The sequence below is a fragment of the Protopterus annectens genome, chromosome 3.part1 (assembly GCF_019279795.1).
Source record: "Protopterus annectens isolate FY-2018-M chromosome 3.part1, PAN1.0, whole genome shotgun sequence".
NCBI classification, from domain to species: Eukaryota; Metazoa; Chordata; order Ceratodontiformes; family Protopteridae; genus Protopterus; species Protopterus annectens.
In genome coordinates this window covers 1,469,384,419-1,469,404,099 of record NC_056732.1, presented here as the reverse complement: position 1 = coordinate 1,469,404,099, position 19,681 = coordinate 1,469,384,419, and positions in this window count along the sequence as shown.

Sequence of the window (19,681 nt, the reverse complement as noted above, 5' to 3'; positions counted from 1 at the left end):
ATATATATATATATATATATATATATATATATATATACACATATATATATATATATATATATATATATATATATATTTATATCAGAGCTTATTAACTTTAATGCACTACCGTGCACAGTGTGCGAAAAAACAAGTACCCTTGTGTGGTATGCCATGTCCCCCACACCCCCTGTTAATTAAATATACCAACACAGAGATTGCACAATAATGGAGAAAGAATGTATTTCCAACACCATTATTACAGTGATCTGGCACAATTGTCAACCATCTACTTTGTTAACCAAAGTGTGTCGACAAAACAGCTGTCAACAATATCCAAATTTGACTAAAATGAGCACACACACACACACACACACACACACACACACACACACACACACACACACACACACACACATATGTTCTTTAATGATTGGCAGTAGATTTTTACAGTGCCGAGGGGCCAGCTCAGCACTCAACCTTCAAGGAAGGCATGCCCATTCACGCATGTCTTTCGAATGCCACTCGACCATGGGGAGGACATGCAGACTCCACACAGAAGGCACTCCAGCCAAGAATCGTATGGGAGAACCTCTTGCTGTGGCTTAGCACGGCTTACACACACACACACATATATATATATATATATATATATATATATATATATATATATATATATATATATATATAGTAAACCTAGATATATGCACACACACACACACATGTGTGTGTGTGTGTGTGTGTGTGTGTGTGTGTGTGTGTGTGTGTGTGTGTGTGTGTATATATATATATATATATATATATGTGTGTGTGTGTGTGTGTGTGTGTGTGTGTGTGTGTGTATATATATATATATATATATATATATATATATATGTATACACTCACATATGTGTGTGTGTGTGTGTGTGTGTGTGTGTGTGTGTGTGTGTGTGTGTGTGTGTGTGTGTATATATATATATATATATATATATATATATATATATATATATATATAGTTTACTTCCATAAGGTCACAGTGGTTTGTGTGACACTCACTTAGCGAAAGTACAATGACAAAAATTCAGAATGTCATTTCACAGACGTTCGAATGGCTAAAGTGTGAATGCACTGTGCCATTCAAATGAATGACATCTGTTCGACAACGGGATTCCACGAATTGAGTTTTGTCATACTGCCGTAAACACGATTTGAAATTCAGTTATATTGGTCGATATCATGCACGATTGCACAAACCATTCTCAACCATATGGAGGTAAACCATATATATATATATATATATATATATATATATATATATATACATATTACACACACACAGACCCACACACATACACTCTATCAAAGAAGACAACTATATGAAAGGTAATCAGCCCAAGAATATCAAGAGAGGCAATGATCCATCCTAGAATGTCAAGGGACCAGTCCACAATAGATAGGTTGAGTTCACCAATCACCTTCTTGAGTTGTTGGAAATTAAATGGATAAAAATTAGATCTTCACTGGCTGAGGCATTTGATCTCTATAACAGCTGCAAGTCTTTTTAAAAATCAGTCATGGAAGGCCTTTCACCTCAAGAGTTTCAGTTTATCTATAAAGAAAGTATGGGTAACAATGGATGTTAAGGATGGGAAAACTCAACATATTCTAAATACAATAATTATAAATGGATTCTAAATACAATAATTATGAATGAATAGAGAGGATTTGTTAAGTGCTGGGATTAATCCAAAGCATGTTATTTATGTGGGGATGAAAACCATTTAGTGCAAGACTGTCACAGACTTTGGAGAAAAAAAGTATAAATTAAGATCTGGAAGTAAGTCACTTACAGAAAGGAAAATAATGATATAGAAATTTTAGCATTCAATGTGAATAGCATTAGACATGATATAAGAGGTTTGGAGGTGGTGGAATGATGTAAACAAAATAAAAATGGATGTTTATGCTTGCTAGATACCAAATGTTTCAAAGAGGAAAAAAGGAAAAATTGGGGCAGGATTGTTTGGTCATTAGGACATGAGACATATTCTGAAATATGAATTCTTATTAAAAATGAAGAAAAAAGAATTTTCGATGTAACAATAGTAGTACCAGGAGGGATCATGAAAAGTGATATGAGAATGGGACAAAAATGTATCAGATTAATAGCAATTTATACATATACTTATATGATGGAGTGAAAACAGGTATTTGAAGAATTAAAAAAAAATCTGTGTTAGTAAATATGCCAATAGCAGTGTTAGGAGATCTTAACTGTAACCTTAGGAAAGAAAAGGAAAAACTAACATAGGATATTAACATGTTCAGGAATTTAATAAAACCTGGAGATTTAAAAGTAGAAAAGAATAGAGAATGGAATTTTAATGACTGAAATTGATTACATATTTATTCTAAAGATATGAAAGAAATAATGGTGGTACAGATGGCAGAGTTTTCAGATCATACAGCCGTATGGGCTACAATAGGTAAGACAGCAAAATAGTAACGGAGGGAAAAGGGATAAAGAAATTAACTGCAGAGTTTAATAAGGAGAAGAAATGATAGAGAAAGAAATGCTAGGGAAAGATTATATGATGATTAAACCATGTTATAAAAATTGGACACAGTGGTGGCTAATATATAAGCAGAAGCATAAAAAATATTTAGAAGTAGAAAGAAAAATAAAAAGAAATACAATAAAATATAAATACATTTTGCAGAATTAGGAGTAAGAAATAGAAGAAGGAAGTGACAAAATAAAGGAAATAGAAAAACAGATGTTTGAAAAGAATAGAGAAAGAGTAAAAATGATGTTACATGGCAAAGATTTTTTCCTGAAAGGAAAGAATGAGGAAGTTTCCTCTTTTTTGGGGAAAGAAGTGAAAAATGAGAGAAGGAAGGATGGATGCTATCTTAGATGGCAAAGGAAATATATGAAGATATTATGGAGGTGGAATAAACTTTTGTAGAGATAATGTATGAAAAGGAAGAAATTGATGAGTAAGAAGAATGGAAAGTGACAACAATATCTGAAAAATAAAGATTTTTTTTATAAAAATGATATAACAATAGAAGAAATACAGAAGGTAATAAAAGAAGGTAAGAATGAATCAGCACCAGGATTAGATGATATAAGTCATCAGTATTATAAAGAAATGTATAAAGAAGAAAGAGATATTTTTAAAAAAATATTAAATGAATAGATGAAGGAAGGTATAATACAAGAAATGATGGAGTGATAAAAATTCACATGGAAAAAGGATGAAAGAAAAGATATAAAGCATTGGAGACCCATAACACTAGGGAATAAAAACACTACAAAAAAGGATGGCAAAAGTCTTGATTAGGTAGTAAGAGAAGGGATTTATAGTATTAAAGGAAGATAGGTGAAAGAAATAATAAAAATAGTGAATTTAGTGGAGATGACACTGAGAAAATATAGAAGTAAGCCTGACAGGATGTGACAGAGCTAAGTCATTTGATACAGTGAGCCATAAAGCAATGTGGCAGATTTTAGAGGCATATGGCATAGGAGAAAAAAAACAGTAATGCGGTAAAGAAATGTCATGAAAATTCATGGGAGCAAGTTAAGATAAGTGGATGGATGGAAACAAAAATAAGTATTAAGAAATGAGTAAAACAGGGGTGCATGAGGTGTATGTCCTTATTTGTATTAGTATTGAATGCAGTGGTACAGACATGCATGTATGACATGAAGAAGGCAAGGCATGAGATGCAAGGAAATGTTACGTTACTAATCTATGTAGATGAGTTACTTCTAATAACAAAAAAAAACAAGGGCTGAATAAGTGAGGTTGCAACAAGGACTGAAAAGCTGTTAAAAACTGGCCTGCAGTTAAATAAAATGAAGTATAAAGGATTTGGTGAGATAAGACAATAAATGTTATATATTTCACAAGAAAGGAAGTAGAGATCTTCAGATTGACATTTGGTGAGTATGGAAGTGTAATAGGAAAGTGGAGAGAGATACTAGAAAAACTAAAAACATTCTTAATATGGTGGGAAAAGTTTTTACATATAATTTCAGAGAAAGACATATATGCTGAATACTTACATATTAGGAAAGGTAGCATATTTAGGGGGAATATATATGTTTCCATCTTAAATGGGTAAAATGTTACTAGAGAGCTTTTTAGTTTCATACATAACTCAAGGTTGAACCCAGTGAGAAGATGGATAAATTATTATAAAAAATAGAAGATGGTTTGAATTAAAAAAAATCCAGTGGTGTACTTAGCATGTATGTATTTATTTTGAGTAATGAGAAACATAAAAGAAAGACAGAAGGATATAATAGGTAAGATTTTATATGAAAAGTATAAAAATGTATGGGAAGAAAAACATAAAAAAGAAAAAAGGATTGAATAGCAGAAGAAGTATATAACAAAAATGAAAATATGGAAGTTACAAATAAGTGAAGTCAATGGGGAATGAAACAAATGGTATAATATGATTTTAGAGACATTTTGGTGTACCCATGGAAGGGATTAAAACAAGATAAAAAAGGCAATAAAAGACAGAAGATAAAGGTTTAAAATTTTTTATGAAGCAGGGGATTTTTTGTGGAGAATTCTGTTAGACAATTTGCTAGTGAAAAGGAATGTGAAATATAAGGTGATAGGAGGCGAGAAAATGTTTTGACTGCAGTTAAGAAGTAAAAATAAAATTATGTTTTTCAGTGTTTTTCTTCATTTGCTTGTTTTTGGACTGCAAAAAGAATAAATAATTTTGAAAACATTGAAAAATGAATATGGATGGGAAAGATTTAAATGTATAAATATGAATATGATATCATATGGGAAGTATGATAAAGTATAGGTGTTTTGGGCCTAGTTGTTTGTTGGTAGAGGCTGTGTGTCTGAGCACATGTTCCAGGCCATCTTAGTTTAGCCAAAGCTATTCTTGCATTTCAGTGAGAGGGAAGTGTTTATGGTCTAATCTGTGATATATAACATTTAAGTGTCCTGCTTTTTGCTTATTTTTATGAGTTATTTATAGCACTTTTATTGTCTGCTGCATACTTTTCTAGCTAGTTTCACTGTGTGTGAGGTATTAACTGGAAATGTTCTACATTTGTTAAGCATCTGTTTGGCTTTGTTTGTTCTGATTTCCTGCCAAGGAGTGTATCATATAACTTATTTGTTTGCAGTTAAAAGCATTCTCTAGAGTCTCCTTGCTCCTTTATCTGTTTAAAACTTTCATTTAAAGGCTCACTGCTACTTTTCTGCTGTGATAAAAATTTCTGCAGTTTTTTTTCTACCCAAGTAGTGTGGGTAGTTGTAGCATTGTCCATATTCCGGCTTGTGTTTTGGGTCGAGTTGTTTGTTGGTAGAGGCTGTGTGTCTGAGCACATGTTCCAGGCCATCTTAGTTTAGCCAAAGCCATTCTTGCATTTCAGTGAGAGGGAAGTATTTATGGTCATTGGCTGATTGGGGTTACCTGGACAATGGCTTGGAGTAAGCACCTCATTGGTTCTTTCGAGCTTTGTTTAAAGTTGTTTCAGGTTTCAACTTTCTGTTACTTAAGAAGTTAACTTGTGAGTGTTTCTGCCATTTCACACTGAGCAAATTGGAGGAAGGGCACTGAGCAAACTGATCTGTGATATATAACATTAAGTATCCTGTTTTTTTGATTATTTTTACGAGTTATTTATAGCACTTTTATTGTCTGCTGCATACTTTTATAGGTAGTTTCACTGTGTGTGAGGTATTAACTGGAAATTTTCTACACTTGTTAAGCATCTGTTTGGGTGTGTTTGTTCTGATTTTTGTTTCCCACCCTCCCTCCCTATTTGTATCCTGTTCTTATACTAGGTGGCTTTGCAGTTGCCCACACCTACTGTAAATTTGATCTGGGACACTCCTTCCAGTCTAGTGTCATTACCTCATTCTGCCTAATACAGGGAGAACATATGAGAAGGCCAACCCACTTGGTTTCTTAACCTTGAATTATCTTCTGCTCCTACTTTCTCCTTTTCCACTTTACAATAAAAAAAATTCTAAGCGTGTTTCCTGCCTTTTCTGTAAGTAGTCTAGTTCAGATACAGCTTTGCTGTATCCAGGACTTTTTGTAAGTTTTTGAGCCCCCAAGCCTTTCTCTGTTGGAGGGAAGCCTTCTAGCTTATCAGTGGGAGTGGTAAGCACTACTTAGCGTATCTAAAAAAATAAATAAATAAATAAAACACTTTATGCATCGCCACTTAGCCAGGGTTAAACTATTCCTGCGCCATAAAATCTGCTCTTCTAATTTTCCCTTAGAACTAGCCATTTTTTTAGTTTTAGCAATCAAATCTGTTTCTTTGAGCTCAGCACTTGTTCAGAACTCATTGTATGCACTAAATAAGCTACAAATTACTACAGCACTCAACTTTCCTCACTTGTCTAGAGGAAAACAGTTTTCAGTACTTAATAAATAAGCACCTATCCAGGCATGTCTAAGGGTCAAGTCCCAGTGTTAGCTCCTGTCTACTTGATGAATCTGGGCATCTTGGTGCAATGCAGCAATTGCCTCATGTAGAGACAACCCTCTACTCCTACCATCCAACACTACAACCTGTGAAAGATGCACTTATATAGCCAAACTAGAAGTAAAGCTCTCTTCACCCAAGACTGGACTAGACAGTCAAGAGGAGAAGGTAAACACTTGTATCACACCACACTCATCACATAGTCCCTCAAAACCTACACCACCAAAACACTCACATAGAAACACAAAACACACACCTACATTCACGGAGGCTCTCAATAAAAATCTGCTCAAGCAACAGGGACCTCCAAAGCAGAAACACAAGCAACCCTCCCCCATAAGGCATAACAATGTACCCAACACTCTAGTCATAGGTGACTCTATAGTCAGGCACACTGATGTTCCACCCACCAAGCTAAACAAGGAGAAAGTTACTGTCAGCTGCCTGTTGGGTGCCAGGATTCACCATATAATGCACGCAATCAGGTCACTCCACAACAAGTACAAATATGACTCTGTCATTGTCCATGTTGGTGTGAATGACCTGAGATGTACCTCCCTGGACAACATGAAAAGTGACATGGAGGAGCTGTCCGATCTTGTAGCCCAGGCAGGTATGACCCTAGCCCTGAGTAGCATCCTGCCAAAACCCAGAATGATACTACAGTACAAGGACAAAATGATTGACTTCAACAATTGGCTAAGCTTCTAGTGTCATTCTAAGGGGATCTAGTATCTGTCTGCCTGGGATGACATAATCGACAGACCATGATGCTTTGCTAGAGATGGCCTGCACCTGTCGCCCTTGGGATTCTGGATCCTGGCTAAGGCTCTTGCCACCCATATAGTGCCTTTTTTAGGCAAGGTTCAAATGACAAATTCACCACCATAACAGGTACAAGCAAGCAAAATCTGAGGGTAATGCTACTCAATGCTAGAAGTCTAAATCTCAAAATGCACTCACTCGGGGTATTTCTTAAAATGGAGAACATCGACATCTGTGCAGTGACAGAGACCTGGTTCAAGGCTCCAGAGAGCACCCCTGCATTATGAGGCTATAATTTATACCACACCTTTCAGCCACCTAACCTGGACCGAAACATATTCATATTCCATATTCATATACATATTCATTAAGGATATCCACACCTCCAGGCTAGTTGCTCAGCATAATGCATCTGAGATTATTCAAGTGCAACTAACTCTGGGCAAGACCGCAATCCAAATTGTAGCTTGCTACAGATCCCCCACCATGCCCCAGGATTCCCACTCCTCATTTCTTGATACACTGGAAAATATTGGGGTAAAACCTAACATCCTAATAATGGGTGATTTCAACTACCCCACCATTACCTGGGAAAACTACTCATGTACCAACTCTTTTGCTCAACGTTTTCTGGAATTCATAAATTCCAACGCCTTGGATCAACTTATCCACACCCCCAGCAGGGAAAGCAATATCCTAGACCTGGTCACTACCAACATGAGCAACCAGTGTTCCACACCAGAGGTAAATTCCTCGTTGGTCAGATCCGACCACAAGCTAATCACCCTAGACATCCACATCCCGTCCCCACCCCCCATTAGGGAAACCACCGTAAAACATTTCTCCAAAGCCAACTTAACGCTTCTTAAGACAGAAGTGGCAAACTTCACAACACCCATGCAGATGGACAATAGAGGTATGACTGCTGAATCTTACACAAATGCACTGTATAAGCACTTACACGAGTGCATGGATCGTGCAATCCCTAACAGAACCAAGATGCTATCCTCCAAAAAAGGAAGCCGATCTGGTGGTCCCGTGCCATAAACAAACTCTACAACAGAAGAAAGAAACTGTTGCAAAAAAGAGTAAAATCCCATGATTGGAGGAACTCCCTGGTCAGTCTCAGTAAGAAGCTGAGATCCCTCATAAAATCCTCCAAAGCTAGTTACAAAAACAAAATTGCCACTGATTCTAAAGACAACCACAAAGCATTCTATAGCTATGTCAAGAATCTCAATGACAGCACTCACATCTGCTCTGAGTTACAGCACAATGGCATTAAATATACAGAACCAATTGATATTGCCAACATCCTGGCAGATAGGTTCTAACTTTACCACTCTCTCACCCCCTAAAGGGCTCATCTCTATACCAGAAGAATGCAAAGTTCCTGTAATCACACCTCCACAGGTAAAAACTACACTCTCCAAAGTCAAGAACACAGCATCCATGGGACCTGACAACATCCCAGGCTGCATTCTACATGACCTACAGAACAAACTGGCACCCCACCTAAGTACCATGTTCAATCATAGCCTTACCTCAGACTTTGTGCCCACTGAATGGTGCACAGCAACAGTTATCCCACTCCACAAAGGGGGAGCTACAACGGACCCTGGGACCTACTGCCCCATTATATTGATGAGCCTGGTCTGCAAGGCTATGGAATGTATCATCATGGAACTTATAAACAGTGACATTGGTAATCTCCAAACTCTGGACCCCACCCAGTTTGGGTTTGTAAAAGGCAGATCATGTCTCCTAAACCTGATAGACCTCTTTGAAGCGGTCACCAAACCCATAGATGAGGGTAAGGTGGTTCACACAGCCTATCTAGATATCGCCAAGGCTTTTGACACCATCCTCCACTCTAGAATTATAGATAAACTCACTAAACTAGGTATAAATCCCTATGTCACAAGATGGGTGCCAACTGGCTCACTGACAGAACCCACACTGTGAAAGTAGCAGACTCCAAATAAAACTTCAGACCAGTGACAAGTGGAGTACCACAGGGTTCAGTCCTGGGTCCTCTTCTGTTTGGTATCTACTTCTCTGAAGTACAGGCTAAAACAGAAGGTCTTTGGTTAACGAAGTTTGCAGATTACTGCAAACTAGGAGCCATAATCAAAACTCCTAACGATGTGTACCTCCTACAAAAGGGTTTCACTGAGATGGATGCCTGGTGTCAAAGACATGGCCTCAAGCTCAATGCCAAAAAGTGCATTGTCATCCCTTTTGGTAAAAACTCTGCACCCATGAATTACCACATATGCGGTTGTCTACTTAACACTGAAAGTGTGATAGGAGACCTTGGGACACAGGTGGACAGTAGTCTCTCCTTTGATAATCACATCACCACAGTAGTCAGGAAATCCTTCTATGTGGCACACCTCATCACAAAAGGTTTCTCATCCGTTCCCCTCTACTTGTTACTCATTAGACCCATTATAGAATACAGTGCCCCTTTTGATATGTACCTCACAAGACATCTGCAACAACTGGAAAGCCACAGAAATACCTCACAAAGAGGATTACCAGCCTCAAACAGATGCCCTACACAGACCATGTAAAAAAACTCCAGCTTTACTCCATCGCATATCGCCTACTCAGAGGCGATCTCTGCCTAACATACAAAGTTATGTCAAACCCAGAGCTATTGGACGTGCTCCACTTAAGGAAATCCCAATCCCTCTGAGCTACATGCTCTAGGGATCTAAACCTTGTCACCACAATAAACAGAACATGCTGGAGGGATATAGTCCTGTCCTACAGACTTCCCATACTCTGGAACAAACTACCTATCTATATCAAACAAAGCTCCTCATTAGCACTCTTTAAGAAAAATCTTGATGACTGAATGAGAGATAGGAAATTCACCCAGGGGATCACTTCTGTGGCTCTGCTTGACAGGGGCACAGGAAAATAATTTTCTTGGGTGGTGAAAGCCAGGGTACCTTTTTGGCTAGGCCTATATAGGTAAACAAATGGCCAGCACCAAGATGTAATAAGCACAACAGTACAAAAATTAATGTTAAATATTAATTTATTAGTCCCAAACCGGTTTCAGCAAACCTGCCTTCCTCAGTGGGATATATAACAAAATCCATATAGTCATACCATATATATAGAACAGTCCTACCAATGAAAAGTCAGCCTTCCAAATTAAGTCATTTCCTATAGCAATTATTAACATATTTACCTAAAAAAGTAAACAGATAATAATAACTGCCATCATCTTGCAGACTGAAAATCATAAACTTTATAAATGATCATTGAGCCCCGGTGAAAAAAGACCCCCCAGTTTTATAATCCAATATTTCTCTTTTTTATTGAGAATCGAGTGCCAACCCTGCCTGCTGCTTCTATTACCATGAATCCTATCTATAATCATAAAGTAAAACTGTGCAGTACCATGAATAGTGCAATGTCTATATAATGCATTTGTCAATCGATTATTACGTACATCACTCTCATGCTCTGACATACGAAGACGCAAAGGACGTGATGTCTGGCCTATATAGAAGGCCGAACAGGTACATGTCACTAAATATATTACCCAGTCTATTCCACAGTTACCAAAGTATCTAGTATCAAAAACCTGACTGCTGTTCTTACTAGTAAATTGTTTAGACTTAAATATATATTGACACGAGGAGCAGTGGCCACAGGGAAAAGTGCCCAGCAATCTATCCCCAGTAATAGTTATTTATTTATTTTATTTATTTAACATTTGTTAACCACGAAAGTCCGACTTGGAACAAAGCCAATTTTCAGCAGAGGCCCAGGGAGAAATGCTGCAGATGCATGTTTTTGTAACGTTGTAAAGGTATTTGATTATATACTGCACCTCCTGTACTAGTACGTTTAAAGTGGGAAAAATGCGATTCCCAGTGTTTTTCCTTTCTTGTATGAAAACAGACAATTAGGACCAAGAGCATGATGCAATTCATCACTGGCCATTAATATGTTCCAATGTTTAGAAATAACCTTCCAAATCAGATTAATATTGCGCCCATATGTGGTTATAAATCTAATGTTATCAGATTCTACCCTCTGTGTTTTATCTTTGTATTCCAATAATTGCATCCTGTCCAAATCTGAGGCCTACTTACTGGCAGCTGTAATATCCTGTTGTTTATAACCCCTAACTCTAAATCTATTGATAAGATCTTGTTGAGATGTAATATAATCCTCTGATGTAGAACAGATTCTTCTTATACGTAAGAACTGCGACTTAGGGATGTTGCGGATGGTATGGCTTGGATGCATGCTGGTGGCAAAAAGCAAGTTATTATACTGGGGTTACTTACGAAACATTTGAGTTCTGAGTGTGTTATCAGGATTTCTAATAACTGTCACATGCAGAAAGTTGACTTGATGGTAATCTGAATTTAATGTAAACTCAATTCCCCATTTATTGTCGTTCAAACACTGAACGAATTCCAAAAATATTGCATATCAGCTCGCCACACCAACCAGCAATCATCCAAGTACCTCCTCCAAATATCAAGTTCATCCATATAAATATTATGAGTGTTGTCATATATCAGCTGTTCCTCAAGATATGCCATGAACAGGTCTGCATAGATGGGTGCAAAAGATTGCAGTACCCTGAGTTTGCCAGAAACATTCGCCCTGGAAATAGAACACATTCTTATTAAGTACATGCTCCGCCATACATATTAATAATGTATTAAAACTGGCTAGATACAAATTAGCTCAATCCAACCAGTAATGTAAGGCCTGGAGCCCAGCCCAGTGGGGAATGTTAGTGTATAAAGCTTTTACGTCAATGGTACATAGAAGCCATTCAGGTTCCAATTGGGTATCTGATAATATTTTAAGAAATTGTGTCATATCCTGTATTCTGGCACAAATCAAGTTTAACAGGTGCTTCAATATTGGGTCAGAAATATAGAGGGAGGTTCTGTAAGTGAATCATTACTGGAAACTATTGGTCTACCAGGGGGTTTTGTCAAGGATTTATGTATTTTTGGTAATAAGTATAGTATATGTTTCTGTGGATCTGAAACAGTCAAATGTAGTATCACGGAATCTGAAATAATCCCTTCTTCGACAGCCTTATTCAAGAAAGAATCAATTTCCCTTTTGAAATTGGGTGTGGGGTCAATAAGCATACACAAGTAATGTCGAGCGTTGGACAACTGTCCATTTCCCTCCCCCAGATAATAATCCGTATTCATAATGACTACTACCCCTCCCTTATCAGCTGGTAATATTACAATATTTTTGTTATCCATAAGTTCCTGTAAGGCATGTCATTCCCCAACCATAAGATTATGACCAAGTGGAATATATTGACCCAATCCAAAATGATTATCTCTGAGCACAGCCTGTTGGAATATAGACACGTGCTTATTCATAGGAGGTAGAAAATCTGACTTTAAAAATTTGAAGTCAGTCTATCTTTGAGAGACATCTCTAGGACCAAAAAACAGTCTTAAATTTAGTCTATGATAAAAATCATGTACATCATTAACCATACTGGTTTCATCCACAAAAAAGCCCACAACATAATTTAAGCCTTTATTGAGAAGTTGTTTTTGTTCAGTGGTAATTTCAACATTGGAGATGTTTAAAATATTATAGTCAGCATCCTCTACTGGGACATTAGAGTCTGAAGCAGACCCTCCATTTTGTCTATTTTTGTGTTTTCTCCCACCCCTCCTCCTGCCATGTCTAAAGGGTGGTCTAAACTATGCTGTTTCTTTGGGTCAGGTGAGTCCCGTATGTTAGCACACTCCGTGTCCATAGCTGAGGACTCATCAGCAGAAGTACTGCTATATGTATTCCCTGTTTTCCTAAGAATAGACCTAGGTCTGTTTCTGTTAGTCCCCCCCATAGGCTTGTTGGTCTCAGAAAACCTAACAATTTTCTGGGCATCAAAAGGTTTACCCCTTTGGTAATCTGTCAGATCCCTTTTCTTTAATTTGCTTCTAAAAAGTAAATAGTTCGCTTGTGAGTTTATTGAGGCAGATAGAGTATTGAGGTTGACCCTCATACATTTTCAATTCCTCACACAGGTTCTTAACATCTTCAATATTCTCATCTATCGTGCATTCATAATATGAACTCAAAATACAAACAAATCACATAGATTCATTCTGTTGAGCAAGACATCACTCCTGCAACAACAGATCATCTAGTAATCATTTTAAATCGAGTTGCTGGCTAGTGAGACTTGTCTGCATATATCAACTGGACACAAGCTGATTTAAGTATATTTTCTGTACTTATTTAAGATTTGAGTCAGTAAATATTGTGTGTATTTGATTCGCTAAATATTGTGTCTCTGTCTCTCTGCAGTTAGTTTGTGTCTGTCTCTCTGCAGTTATCTGAGCTCACTGAAAGTTGTTAGACTACTTTGAAATTCCTTTGTTAGTGTCACTTAGCTTGGGGGTTTCTGCTAACATTAAAATCTGTGTTGGTTACATTTCTAGTAATCATTTTAAATCGAGTTGCTGGCTACTGAGACTTGTCTGCATATATCAACTGGACACAAGCTGATTTAAGTATATTTTCTGCACTTATTTAAGATTTGAGTCAGTAAATATTGTGTGTATTTGATTCACTAAATATTGTGTCTTTGTCTCTCTGCAGTTAGTTCCCCACCCCCTCCCTGTTTCTAGCTGTGGTGTTAATCTTGGTGGCTTTGGAATTGCCCGCCCCTGCTGTAAATCTCTTTTTGCACACTCCTCCTGGACCCATCTCATTTGCTCACTCAACTGAGTACAGTGAGATCATATTTTGATTTTGGATACTCCTACCAGTCCCATCTCCTCTGCGGTGTACAGAGAGAGCACTTGGGAAGGGCATTCCCCTATAGTATCTTAATCTGCTCTGTTTCCTCCGTCTCAAAAAAAAAATTGCACTTCATCTGCCTTACTGTATTTGTGTTTCTTCCTACTTTATTACCTTATTTTGCTTTTGCCTCTTCTTAAAAGTACTCAATTGAATTTATTCTGCTGCCTTTATTACTGCTTGTTAGTAGCCTGATTAAATTGTAACGGTTATTCTAAGGCCCTTGGTTTAAGCACTTGGGCTTCAAACCAGTTGTTTTACATTAAGAATGTTTGTGGTCTGCACTATTGTGGCAGGACAGGTAGTGTACATCCTTCTAAGTTGGGAACTGCTGATTGAAGGCTCAGTGTCTGTTATTCTAAAAGTGTATTAGTTCTGGGTTAAGAACTTGGGCTTCAGACCAGTTATTTTACATTAAGAAGGTTTGTGGTCTGGGAGGAGAGACTAGATTCTGCCCTTCTGAGCTGGGAATTTCTGGTTAAAGGCTTATTGCGCATGCTTACTTGAACTGTTTCTTTCTGAAATCGGTACGCCTTGTTTGCTGTAGCATAGACTAGAGTCAGGCTGGCTGGATCTAGCTTTGTTTGTATAACTTGTGCACTGATCCAGGCCATCTTTTTTGGAGAAGGTTTCTCTTTACCCTAGTGGCAGGACTGTGCAGTTAGAACTTGTCTGATTGAAGACTGCTTGAACAGGGCTCAGTTTTAAGCTTTTTTAACTGGTAATTTGGGTAAAGTGTTGTTTTGATTGTATCTGCTCTATTTTCTGAAAAAAAATATATATATATATATATATATATATATATATATATACTTGTTTCTCACCTTTCTGAACTAGTATAGTCCAGTTTTCATGTTATTGCTGAATCCAGGGCTGTGTTACAAGTTTCTGTGTTGCCATACCTTACTTGGATAGAAGGAAGTTTCTCTGTTCACCTGTGAGAGAGAGGAGCTTTGAGCAGGCTATCTGTCCCTGGAGGAGTGGTTTCAGCCCAGAAGTTAGTAGTTTATTAGCCATTTTGGGCTAATTTCTATCTCTTTCACTTCCCTGCTATAAAAACCTCATTTGCACAGTTTTTACGCTTGTATTCCGCTCAGCAAGTGCCTTCCAGGTGTTCTGCAGAGTTTACAGCAGCAGAGAGACAAAAGAGTGACTTTGGAGTGATTAAGTATCACTTTTCTACTTTTCTTGCTGTCTTAACTAATTCCACTTAAAACTCCAGTTGTTTTAGCGAATCTGTGATTTAAAAAGTTTGTTATTGTATACAACTCTGCACAGCTCCTCGTGGTGTCCTGCAGAGTGATACAGGCAACAGAGAGACCCAAGAGAGACTTTTCCAGATTTAAGTATTTTTTCCTCTGTTTTTTTGCTCCGACCACCTAACAAGCAGATTTCTAACTGATCTGTGCTTTAAAAAATTTAAATTGCATTTGCATTCTGCTTTTTACAGTTTTGCACTTGTTTTATATCAATTTAAGTTGTTTTTGTATTGTATAACTGTTGTAGGCAACACACTAAAGTGCGCTAGCCTGTTTATAGCATTTACAGTGTTTTCTGTGTCGTTTTCTGCTGTTTCCTGAAAAAAACAAAAAAATATTCTCTTTTCCCTCCTTTGCTGAACTAGATTAGTCCAGATTTCAGGTTTTGCTGAATTCGGACTGTGGTATAGTTGTTGTGTTGTTTGCCATATCCTTACTTGGGAAGCTTCTCTGTTGTTCACCAGTGAGGGGAGCTTTGCCTATCCTATCTGTCCTGGGGGAGTGGTCTCAGCCCTGAAACTAGTAGCTTATTGGCCGTTTTGGGTCAATTCCTATCTCTTTCAGTTTCCTTGCTTTAAAACCCACATTTGTGTGGTTTTGCGCCAGTATACAACTCTGCACAGCTCCTCGTGGTGTCCTGCAGAGTGATACAGGCAACAGAAAGACCCTAGAGAGACTTTTCCAAATTTAAGTATTTTTTTCTCTGTTTTTTTGCTCCGACTGTCTTTTCCCACCTAACAAGTGAACCTCTAACTGATCCGTGCTTTAAAATTTTAAATTGCATTTGCCTTCTGCTTTTTACAGTTTTTGCACTTGTTTTATATCAATTTAAGTTGTTTATGTATTGTATAACTGTTGTAGGCTACACACTAAAGTGCACTAGATTGTTTATTGCATTTACAGTGTTTTCTGGTGTTCTTCTGCTGTTTCCTAAAAAAACAAACAAAAAAATTCTCTTTTCCCACCTTTGCTGAACTAGATTACTGCAGATTTCAGGTTTTGCTGAATTGTGGACTGTGGTATAGTTTCCTGTGTTGCCCATATCCTTACTTGGATAGGAGGAAGCTTCTGTCTTCACCAGTGAGAGTGGAGAGCTTTGAGCATCCTATCTGTCCCTGGAGGAGAGGTCTCAGCCCAGACACTAGCAGCTTATTGGCTGTTCTGGGTCAAGTCCTATCTCTTTCAGTTTCCCTGCTTTAAAACCCGCATTTGCACGGTTTTGCACGATTTTGTGCATAGCGCAGCATCGGGCAGCGCTGCTTAAATGAGTTTAAACTATTCCCGGCTCCATGAAGTCTGCTCTTCACTTTTTCCCTTAGAACTGTTCTAAATCTCAAAGTAAGCACTCTATTTTCATTCTAAAGCCCTGCAGTTGCTCGTATAAGTAATCTTATAAGTAAGCACTTATAAGCTAAAGCACTACACCCTCTTATATTCCCTTTAAGTACTTGGCTCCCTATTGGTCTTTTGATCAGTCAAAAAGTAGTTCCTTATACTATTCTGGCATGTCCAAAAGTCAGTTTTGGGTTTACTCTCCAGTCCAGCTGGTGAATCTGGGAATCTTGAGGCAATGTTACAACTGCCTTATGTACACAGACCACCCTCTCCTCCTCCCAACAAGCTCAAATATATGTGAGAGATGCAACTATATAGCCAAACTGGAGGCTGAGCTCTCTCAACCCAGTACTGGCGCAGTCAGTCAGGAGGAGAAGGTAACCACACACACCACAAATCCAGTCTCACATAGACCTATCGCAACAGCAAACCAAACACATAAACACACAAAAACATATTCGGAGGCTCTAAATAAAAATCTGCTAAAGCAGCAGAGACCTCCAAAGCAGACTTCCAAGCAACTGCTACCCCACAACAATACCCACGTATCACATAGTTCACAAAGTCAGTGTGCCACACAGTCACAGCCCTTAAGGCTAAACAACACTCCTAATACACTTGTAATAGGTGACTCTATTGTCAGACACACTGACATCCCACTCACCAGGCTGAACAAGGAGAAGGTCACTGTAAGCTGCCTGTCAGGTGCCAGGATCTGCCACATAACACAAGCGCTCAGGTCAGTCCAAAGCAAGTACAAATATAACTCCGTCATTGTCCATGCTGGTGTGAATGACCTGAGACATACCTCCCTGGACTACATGAAAAGAGACATAGAGGAGCTCTCTGATCATGTAGCCCTGGCCGGTATGACCCTGACCTTGAGTAGCATCTTACCCTCACCAAGAATGATACCACAATATAAAGACAAAATGATCAATTTTAACAATTGGCTAAAGTATTGGTGTCATTCAAAGGGGATCCAGTGTCTGTCAGCCTGGGATGACATGCTCGACAAACCACGTTGCTTCGCTAAAGATGGCTTGCACCTGTCACCCCTGGGCTTTCAAATACTCGCTAAGGCTCTTGCCACCCCCATAGTGCCTTTTTTTAGGCAAGGCTCAAAAGACAAACCCACCTCCATAGACAACACAAGGAAAAAGAAACTAAGGGTAATGCTGCTCAACGCCAGAAGTCTAAACCTCAAGATGCATGCACTCGAGGCTCTCCTCAGTATGGAGAATATCGATATCTGTGCAGTAACAGAAACCTGGTTCAAGGCTCCAGAGAGCACCCCAGCACTACCAGGTTATACCTCATACCATGCTTTTCAGCCCCAAAACTCGGGCCGAACCACGAAAGGAGGGGGGGTATCCATATTTATCAAAGATACCCACACCTCCAGGTTAGTGGCACTGCACGAAGCATCAGAGACCATCCATGTGCAACTAACAGTGGGCAAAACTGCCTTTCAGTTTGTAACCTGCTACAGACCACACTCCCAAACTCAGGAACCCCACTCGGCTATCCTGAGAACACTGGAGAATATGAAGGTCTCTCCAAACACCATCATACTGGGTGACTTCAACTACCCAAACATAGACTGGGAGCACTACTCAAGCCCCAACACCCTCGCCCAATGGTTCCTAGAATTTATCAACTCAAATGCTATGGAACAACTGGTCACCACTCCCACAAGAGGGGAAAACATATTGGACCTGATCATCATCAACATGGGGACTCTATGTTCCATACCAGAGGTATACCCCTCATTGGTAAGATCTGACCATAAATTAATCTCACTGAACATCCGTATCCTGTCCCCAACCCCAGCCAAGGATACCACGGTGAAGAACTTCTCAAAAGCAAACTTTACACTTCTCAAAACCGAAGTGGAATCCTTAAAAGCCCCCGGGCCAGAGGAAAATATGGCCCAAACCGCAGAGTCCTTTACAAACACATTCTATGGACACCTACAGGAATGCATGGATCGTGCTATCCCAAATAAAACCAAGACTCACTCCTCCAAAGGCAGGAGACCTGTCTGGTGGACCCCAGCCATAAATAAGCTATACAACAGAAGGAGGAAGCTACTACATGAAAAAAAAAGGGAAGGCATCTCTGAACAGTACTAGCAAGAAACTACAATCCCTCATAAAATCATCTAAGGCCAGCTTCGAAAGAAAAATTGCACAAGACACTAAAGATAATCACAAGGCCTTTTTTAGTTATGTCAGGAACCTGGGTGGCAACTCCCAGATCTGCTCTGAGTTAGTGCAAAATGACAAAAAATGCACTGAACCCACAGACATTGCTAACATCCTGGCAGACAGGTTCAGTGCAAACTCCCCCCCCCTTCCCCCCCAAAAGAAGAAATGTTTATCCCAACAGAGTGTCGCCTCCCTGACATCACAGATGCACAGATGAGAGCTGCCCTCTCCAAAGCAAAAAACACAGTATCAATGGGACCGGATGGTGTCCTGGGCTGCGTCTTACACGAGCTCCAAGAAGAACTGAACCCTCACATAAAGTCACTGTTCAATCTCAGCCTTACTACAGGATACATACACAAGAAATGGCATACAGAAACAGTGGTCCCACTCCACAAAAGTTGTGCCACAACGGACCCTGGAAACTATCGCCCTATAAGCCTGACCAGCCTGGTCTGCAAAGCTATGGAGCGTATCATCATGGAACTCATAAACAAAGACATTGGGAACCTCCAAACACTGGATCCTACCCAATTTGGCTTTGGTAAGGGCAGATCATGTCTCTTGAACCTGGTCAGCTTTTTAAAACAGTCACCAAGGCCATAGATGAAGGGAAGGTAGTCCACACAGCCTACCTGGACCTTGCAAAAGCCTTCGACACAATACCCCACTCGGGCATCATAAATAAGCTCACCAGCTTAAATATCAACCCCTATGTCACAAGATGGGTTGCAAACTAGCTCAGGGATAGAACCCACATGGTCAGAATTGCAGGTGCCATGTCAGACTCTAAACCAGTTACAAGTGGCGTCCCACAGGGCTCAGTCCTGGGACTT